Genomic DNA, 9,935 nt, shown 5'->3' with positions numbered 1-9,935 from the left:
ACTGCTGCCGCCATGAATCGGGGGTGGGGTGGGGATTGATGGGGGTGTAGTTTCACATCTAAAATGGACCTAGTTGGATAAAGACTTCCACTTAGATATTTTTCTGTATCTGAAAAATGGTGGGTTCATGCAAGCAGTAAATAACATGGCATATTTTGCAAACACTGGCCATGCTAAGCCAAAACCCAAAATTACATATTAATTTAATGAGTAGTGTGAAAGCAGGAACACCTGACAAGACACCTGACAAGAAATTGACATTCCATTGAGGGAAGTTAGCACCCACCCCTCTACTAGAAAAATGAAATATCCTAGGAAATATTAAAAAAGTAGAATATTATATTAACCTGGATGAGAAATGGAGAAACATGTTTTTAGGCAGGAAACAGACTCACTCTTAATAGCCCCCCCCCACCTTTGTCAATGGGCCATTAAGGCCTGAGCCAGTCTATTCTACATAACAAAGATCAGAGCCATTTCATTGCCCTTCATTGCACCACGTTTCAACCAAACTTAGCACACAGACAACCTACAAAGCTAGCTATGATCTCTGACAGCAAGCAATAAGGATACTCTTCCTGTGCCCCAGGAAGTTCAAAGCCCAGAGAGGGCATAAAACCCAGGGACTCTCAGCATCTCTTCCCTTTTCACCCAGGAGTTTCAAGGCATGTGATCCTGTCCACCATTAAACCATCTTTCCAAACAGCTTCCATGTTTCCAGTGTCTTTTTCCCCACTTGGAACTGAGCCCAGATTGATATTTCTTCCAACACCACATTCCAAATAGCAACATTTATGTCATTTGAGTAAATAATTTATATCATTTACATGATGGCATCTTATCCATGTAGTGCCACTAGTTGTTTCCCTGCAGATTCTCATGCTAATGGTAGTGTAGGAAGTTATCACCTAGCCCTCTCCCAGAAAAATGAAATATCCTAGTGTAGGAAGTTATCACCTAGCCCTCTCCCAGAAAATGAAATATCCTAGGAAATATTGATAAGGCAGAATATTATATTTTCCTGGATGTGAAAAAGGGAGAAACACATTTTAAACACAGAGTAAATTCCTGCAGCTTCCCCGCTTTGTCAATGGGCCATTAAGAAGGCCAAGCTAGTCCACTTTACATAATAAAGAGTTCTCCTCTTCAGCTGTGATGGGATTAAGGTAGCATAATAAGCCTTTACTCAACTGACCACATGGCATCTGAACTCAATCAAACCTGAATTCAAAACAGCCTAGAGGGTTGCCCCTGCATGGGCCCATGTGAGTCTGGCAACCAATCAGAATACATTTCTTACACAGGAACAGGAAACAGATAGGTGGGGCCGAACAGATTATAAAAATCCCTGCAAGCCCTTCTTCAGTCCTTCTCTTCCCTTCTCTTCTCTTCTCCACCAACATTGAAGCATGTGATCACTTTTCTGTTCAGGGCTCAAGCCATGTGGTCCTGTCCACCATTAAAACCATCTTTCCAAGCAGCCTCCATGTCTCCAGTGTCTTTTTCCCCACTTGGAGCCGAACCCAGAAGGACATTTCTTCCAACAATTGGCACCCCCCAGATGGGACTCCAAGCTAGCCTAACAAATGGATATGGCCAGGTAAGCCTCCCATGCCGGCACAGACCCCATTGAGTCTGTGGGTGGACTTTATCTTGGCCTTAGCCATTTGGATCTAGGCTTTAAAGGGGTTTTGAGTTTGAACTCAAAGGCTGCCTGGAAAGAAGGTGAGTACCTCTAAATTTTAATTCTCTAAAATTTAATTTTAAAGCATGGGAAATGTGTGTATGCCTGCCTGTGTGTGACTAGTGTGTGTGAAAATGGATGGAAAAGTGAATGTTTTTTTGTTGTTGTTGTTGTTGCTGCTGTTTTTGTCCTGTGAGAGAAAAAAAGCTAAAGCCCATAAGAAAGTTAGTGAGAAAAAGGGAGGTACGCATACCCGCTCCGACAGCACCCCTCCTGGGTCACTGTGCGGCTGGTCCTCCGGGTCTCTTTCCCCAAGACTTGAAACTGTAAGAAAAGTCCCTGCGTGAAAGGGCGCGAATCGAGAGAAGGTTCCCGCGGTGAGGAACGCGATAAAAGTCCCTCCGAAGGGCACCCCCAGAAAAGTCCCTCCGAAGGGCACCAATAAGACCCTCCGAAGGGCAAACAGAGAAAGTCCCTTCAAAAGGGCGCGAAAGGTCCTCTAAGGACGCGAAAGTAAAGTGGGGAAATACGAAGTGGCAAACCCGGCTAGGACGAAGTGAACCCACATCTAAACGGGATCATGGGAAGCGGTAGCTCGAGGGTAGCCACGGAAACCCCCCTAGGGGAGTTGTTGGGGGCCTGGGACGAAAAGCAAATGCCCGTCCTGGCCGGAATGAAGAAAAAAAAGAGCAGATTGTAGAAAATGGGCTTTGCTGAAAGATGATACAGGAAAAACTAATTTGGCTGAAAAGGTACTTAAAAGGAAATGGTGGGATTTCTTTTTTTTTCCTCTTGTCTGTCTCTTTCTCTGTCTTCTATATAACCACGTGGTTTTTGTTTCTTAAGATTTGTGCCTTCCCCAATTTAACTGAAATTCATGGTGGGAATGATTTTGTTTTTTCCCTCTTTGTCTGTGTGTGTGTATGTCTAAGTCTTTGTGCACCCTCAAGGTAATTGTAACTAAGATGTCTCCAATCCAAAAGACAAGAATTTTAAAGTGTTCAAAGAAAGAAAGGAGTAAACTGGCAGAAATTGCCTTCGCTCAGTTTGTTGGGCCTAGAAAACTAACTGAAACTGGGAGGGGTCTTTACTTTGTGTCTGTTCTGGCCAGCAGAAACAGAGTAAAGATTTTTTTTTCCTTCCTTCCTTCCCTATACCTTAAAGTAACAACCCAGGAAATGTTTTAAGCTCATTTGCAAGGAAAGTTTCATCCTTGCATTGCATTTATTGTGTGTCTAAATGATTTTACCTGTTCATTTCTTTCCTGGAGCATGTGAATCCAGACCCCATTTCTCATCTGTGATATCCCCATAATGTTTATCTGTTTATCTGCTTAGTAACTAATGGTTTTATTTTTTTCAAACTCTGCCTGCAAGCTATCTACCCCCCCCACGCCCCTCCCTTACCTCTAATCCTCCAACAATGCCTTTTCTGTGGGGGAGGGAACCTTGTTCTCATGTCTTTCAGCCCTAGAAGATTGTACTCTTCAGAAACAAAGGACTGCTAGCTCAAACCATAACTCTCCAATTTGCTGCTGGTGATTGCCTCCTGATAAAACCTGACATGAGAAAAAAAACTTAGCCAAGCCTGGGACAGACTGCCAAGACTGACTGACCACTCTTACCAGCAAGCCAAGCCTAGTACCATCCAGCAGACATGAAAAAGGATTCTGAGATGAAGTAAAGACCAAAAGACTGTTCAATTCCCAGAAGATAGCTGTAAAACTACGGGGGAGGGTGAAAATTGTTTGAAAAAAAGTTTTGTTTCTTTGCCTCCTTCACAGAAATTGTAAGGTCTTCTTTCCTGTCTCATTTATATTGTAATCAGTTTAATGTATTCATGTAAGAATTGTATTTGAGAATGGCTAGCACAGCAAGTTCTGAACACCTTAGATTTCTGGCTGGTGGGAGGGAAATTTTCTCCAAAATGTCTGTATTTTCTGTATTGTAGAAGGAGCTACACACACACACACACACACACACACACACAAAGGGAGAGAGAGAGGCTCCATTCAGAATTAGATTGAAACTATCTCCTTGACTTAACTCCACAAAGCTTTTCCTAGGTTGATTTTGCCCTTGCACAAAAGCAGATATCTCCCTTTTAATCCCATGGGGGAGGGTCAGTTCCCCTCAGGCAATTCCCCCACTTGAAGAGTAGCAGAAAGGATCTTCAAAACTCAAACCCTGTGACTCAAAAATAAGTGATGCTGCCCAGTTGCCCAGTAAAGCAGGACATGTTGCACTGGTGGTCTCTGATAGGAGTCCCTGAGCTCATTGTGTGTAACTTTAAAAAAATACTAAATAGCTTGTATTGCACACTAGCTAAACTCAATTTGGCCTCACTAAAATAGAAGCTAGGGCAGGTTAAAGAAATCCCTTGGAAATGGGCAGCCTGTACTTCTTTAAAAGGCAGAACCATGGCTGTGAAGGTTTTTTTGGGACTTCTGCTTGCTTGTAACCTGGAAGCTCACAGAAAGTGATATCAAACATCTGAAAATAATTGGCATGGTAAATTGGATATTGTAAATTTCTTTCCAGAAATTGTGCCCTGGTTGCTAAGACCTTCATGGTTGAAAGCTCTCTGGGAGCCACTGAAGGGATCCTTCTGCTGTCTCTTTCAATGCTTTTCCATCAGAAAAATTAAGTTTCCCTGATCTGACCAATTTTATCTTTTGTCAAAAACATGTGCGTTCCACTCACATTTTTTTGAAAAAAAAAAGGAGGGATTGTAGGAAGTTATCACCTAGCCCTCTCCCAGAAAAATGAAATATCCTAGGAAATATTGATAAGGCAGAATATTATATTTTCCTGGATGTGAAAAAGGGAGAAACACATTTTAAACACAGAGTAAATTCCTGCAGCTTCCCCGCTTTGTCAATGGGCCATTAAGAAGGCCAAGCTAGTCCACTTTACATAATAAAGAGTTCTCCTCTTCAGCTGTGATGGGATTAAGGTAGCATAATAAGCCTTTACTCAACTGACCACATGGCATCTGAACTCAATCAAACCTGAATTCAAAACAGCCTAGAGGGTTGCCCCTGCATGGGCCCATGTGAGTCTGGCAACCAATCAGAATACATTTCTTACACAGGAACAGGAAACAGATAGGTGGGGCCGAACAGATTATAAAAATCCCTGCAAGCCCTTCTTCAGTCCTTCTCTTCCCTTCTCTTCTCCTCTCCACCAACATTGAAGCATGTGATCACTTTTCTGTTCAGGGCTCAAGCCATGTGGTCCTGTCCACCATTAAAACCATCTTTCCAAGCAGCTCCCATGTCTCCAGTGTCTTTTTCCCCACTTGGAGCCGAACCCAGAAGGACATTTCTTCCAACACTAGGAAATATTGATAAGGCAGAATATTATATTTTCCTGGATGTGAAAAAAGGGAGAAACACATTTTAAACACAAATTCCTGCAGCTTCCTGCCATCCTCACTTTATCAATGGGCCATTAAGAAGGCCAAGCTAGTCCACTTTACATAATAAAGAGTTCTCCCCTTCAGCTCCAGGGGGATGGGTGTAGAGTTCTGGCAGTGACAATGAAGGCATGATAATATAAGCCTTTACTCAACTGACCACATGGCATCTGAACTCAATCAAATCTGGATTCAAAACTCAGCCTAGAGGGTTGCCCCTGCATGGGCCCATGTGAGTCTGACAACCAATCAGAATACATTTCTTACACAGGAACAGGAAACAGAGAGGTGGGACTGAACAGGTTATAAAAAGCCTAGCAAGCCCCTTCTCTTCCCTTCTCTTCTTCTCCACCAACATTGAAGCATGTGATCACATTTTCTGTTCAGGACTCAGGCCATGTGGTCCTGTCCACCATTAAAACCATCTTTCCAAGCAGCCTCCATGTCTCCAGTGTCTTTTTCCCCACTTGGAGCCGAACCCAGAAGGACATTTCTTTCATCAGTAGCTTAGAGAGCACCATGGACTCCAGAGTTTGAAGCATAAGATCCTTACAAGAGATAATATAGAAATGGACTTGCTGTTTCAAGATACATTTTTTAAGGATTGTCTGGTGTACTTTCAACCTTGCAGCTGAACAGGAAATGCAAATTGTAAATCTATTCAGATTCATTTTGGTTTTGCAAGGCTGATTTTCTTTTGTTGTTAGAAATTAAACCTCTGCAGTTCTTTAATCCACTAGAAAAAAAAACTTGTTTCTTTTGCCTTTTATCCCCATTTTGACAGCCATAATTGACTTCCACAAGCAATTAAAGTGACCCATTCATGATGAAAAATTGGCAGTAACAGTTTTATACCTTATGGAACAAAACAGGTTAAAAATGGGCCAAAAATTATTTATTATTATAAAAATACATTTAACATGGAAGCATGGAAAATTCTTCACATAGGGAACACAAGTCAAATTCACAGATAGATGATGTGGGATCCCTGACTTGACAATAATATTTGTAAGAGGATCTGCTAGGTTTCTATAGGATATCATTCAAAAGGCTCAATTCTTTTCTATTATCACAGAGTGCAGGACATGGATTACTGCTGTTAAATGAGAAGCTAGATTTCACCTGAATATTAAGAAACATGTCTACACAACAAGAATAATTTGACAGAAGAACCAATATCTCAAAAACATATTGAACTTCCTAACTCATGGTGTTTTTAAGCAGAAAAGAGAGGTACGTGCTTTAATTTGGCTTCCTGCACAGATCAGATGATTGGATTTAATACTTAAATTATCTCTTCCACAAATTAAATCAATTCAGAAAGTTAAAATTAAACTCATGTGGATGCTTAGCTGAGGAAGGATTTTTTTAAAAAATTCAAGAAATATGGCATATTTGCTCTTTTATTTGTACACTTGGATTGCATGCTTCTGCATTTAAAATCAGTACCAAAACTCCTATGTTCAGCCAAAGATGTACATCATTTGTAAATTATTGAGCTCCTGTGAGAAATCTGTTGGCTTCAGGCAATGCCACTGTAGGAAGTTACCACCCAGCCCTCTCCCAGAAAAATGAAATATCCTAGGAAATATTGAAAAGGCAGAATATTATGTTTTCCTGGATGTGAAAAAGGGAGAAACACATTTTAAACACAAAGTAAATTCCTGCAGCTTCTTGCCCATCCCCACTTTGTCAATGGGCCATTAAGAAGGCCAAGCTAGTCCACTTTACATAATAAAGAGTTCTCCCCATCAGGCCCAGTATTTGTGTTACAACCCCTGGTATGCCTAAATATGGGAGGAAGGTTACTACTCCCTCTTTCTGTCCTTCGGCTCATCACAGAAGACCATGCAGGCAGAAAACCATATTTTTATTTTTAATGTTGCCTTTTTATATTTGTGTTGTATTTGTACTGATAAATAAATAAAGGGAGACTAGTATAGATCTATTTCGAGCTAATTAGCTCTCATCAGCTAGCCAAATGAGAGTATCCCAGTAAGGGTATGGCTAGCTGATGAGAGCTAATTAGCTCGAAATAGATCTATACTAGTTTCCCTTTATTTATTTATCAGTACAAATTTAACAAAAACATTACATATATATATGTTTTCGTAGATTTTCACGGGTGTAGGTATGCTGGTTTTGTTGTATTCGGGTCTTTTCCCGTGTAAGGTTGAGATTGTCTTTGCAACGTTTCGGCAGGATCTCACCTGCCATCTTCAAGCGTGGGCTTAAAATGGGAACCCCTGGGCCTTTCCGGGATGAAGCACCGGCGTCACGTGGAACGCGCGGCCGCTGGGAAGCTAGCTTCGCCGAGGAAAGGCCCCTGGGCCTTTCCGGGACGAAGCACCGGCGTCGCGTGGGCCTTTCCTCGATGAAGCACCGGGCTGGCGTGGGCGGCAAGCCTCCGCGAGGCTAGGCCAAAAGCCCCCCACCCTCCCCTCTCCAGCCTCGCCTGGCTGGCTAAGCCCTAAGCAGTCTTAAACAGTCTTACCTGTCCTCCTGCCTCTCTGCCTGTCTGCTGCCTGTTGCAGCATTGGAGAGCTGCTGATTCTGCCTGCTGGTAAGTAACCTGGTTTTTTTTCTTTTATTTTTTTAATGTATTTTAAAATAATATTTTATTTATTGTGCATAGAATTTTTTTAAATAATTTTACTTAAAAGTATTGAGTATAGAATATTTTAAAATGGTTTACTTCAATTTATTGTGCATGGATTCTTTTTTAAAATTGTCTCAGACTATTTTTAAAAAGATTCTATCCAAAATAAATTAAAATAAACCATTTTAAAATATTCTATACTCAATACTTTAAAATGTATTGTGTATAGAATTGTTTTAAATTGTTTTATTGTAATTTATTGTGTATTGAATGTTTTTAATGGTTTCATTTTAAATTATTGTGTATGGAATAGTTTGAAATGGTTACAGTATAAATTATTGCTGGTGGAATAATGGTTACAGTTGGTACAATACCTTAAAATAGTTATAGTATAAATTATTGCTGGTGGAATACTTAACATTGGTTTTTAAGGATTTTTTTTATTTATAGAATATCTTTTTTAAATTAATGTTTGGGAATTTTTATGTTTTAATTGTTTATAAAATATATTTACTACAAGAAATGTTATTCCTTTTTGCAAATGTTTTCTTTGTGGTGCAATATGTTGCTTAAAAGTGTTCAGACCAGGTTTATATATCTTGCTTTTCTATGGGCAAGCCAGGTTGGTGCAAGGCAGCTTTGCCACATTTAATGTGTTTCACCCTGGTTGTTTAGGTAATTCTGAGGTGGTTGCTGGTTCTGTGAGCTTCCTGGCACTGTCCTTTATAATTTCCCACAATGCCTTGATGGTTTTTATTCCAGTGGCTTTGTCTTTCCTGTCCTTAGGGTTAGGGGGGGAAAACACTGGTTTCATTTGCAGTCTTTGGGGGGGGGGACAAAAAGGAGAAAGAGGGAGGAGGTGGGGGAAAGTGGGATCCTTGCTGCTTTCTGAGCTTGGTGGTTTTTTTTACAGACATTTCACTACCAAACTAGGTAACATCATCAGTGGTAGATGGGGTTGTGGGGAAAGGAGGAGGAGGAGAAGTCGAAGGACAAAAAGGAAAAAGATAAGGAGGGAGAGAACTGTGGGGTCCTTTGGTGTTCTCTGAACCTGGTGGTTTTTAATTATTTTTAGGGAATTTTTATTTATTTATTGTTTATAGAATGTTTATTACAAGAAATGTTATTCCTTTTTGCAAATGTTTTATTTGTGATGCAATATGTTGCTTTTAAGTGTACAGGTTGGTGTATGGTTGGTGTATGGTATGTGTCTCAAGGTGGCTTCTTTTCTATGGGCAGGCCAGGTTGGTGCAAGGCAGCTTTGCCAGATTTTGTGTGTTTCTGTGTGATACCTGATTGTTTAGGTAATTGTGAGGTGGTTGCTGGTTCTGTGAGCTTCCTGGCACTGTCCTTTATAATTTCCCACAATGCCTTGATGGTTTTTATTCCTGTGGCTTTGTCTTTCCTGTTCTTAGGGTTAGGGAAAAAAACTGGTTTCATCTGCAGTCTTTTGGGGGGAAATTGTTTTTGTGTGTGTGTGTGTGTGTGTGTTTTCCTGGCACTGTCATAGTTTGTGTTTGTGGGTATGTAATGTCCTGCAGTTATCTACACATTAATAATGATCAAGTACTAATAATATTTCCTTATACATTTTAATGACCTTTCCTTTCATAATTGGTGTTTTCTTTCATACTTTTAGATTTCTAATTGCTGTTTCTGTTAGTTAGCAATTGATAAAACAAATTCCACGTGAAAAAGTATTCAAAGCCTTCTTGGTTTTAATTGTCAATTTATTCATTCTTGCACATTCTAATATTTATTCATTTTCATATCTTTGTTTTTTCCACTGTTGTGCAAACACAATTCCAACAGCTGTTAACATGTGTAAAATTAAATATGTATTTATTTCCTTTGAAATGCAAGTAGTAAGTAGTAAGCTACTTATCTTCTGTTAGTATCTCTTTTATTGTTTTGTGTACTTATTTTAATCTTATTTAAGTAGTAAGTGCACAAAATAATAAATTTCCTTTTTGATATCTTCTTTTTGTAGATCATTCATTGGGGCAAAAAATTCAGTGACATTGTCTTGGCTACTCCCATCCGGTCACATGACTGCCAAGCCATTCCCACCCAGTCACATGGCCGGCAAGCCACTCCCACAAAGGAGGCCACACCCACAGAGTAGGTTCCAAAAAATTTTGAAACCCACCACCCAATATGCTGGTTTTGTTGTATTCGGGTCTTTTCCCGTGTAAGGTTGAGATTGTCTTTGCAACGTTTCGGCAGGATCTCACC

The sequence above is a fragment of the Natrix helvetica genome, assembly GCF_964273705.1.
Source record: "Natrix helvetica genome assembly, chromosome: 3".
In the NCBI taxonomy this organism is placed as follows: Eukaryota; Metazoa; Chordata; class Lepidosauria; order Squamata; family Natricidae; genus Natrix; species Natrix helvetica.
The sequence above is the reverse complement of the archived record's forward strand: the minus strand, read 5'-3'. Positions refer to the sequence as shown.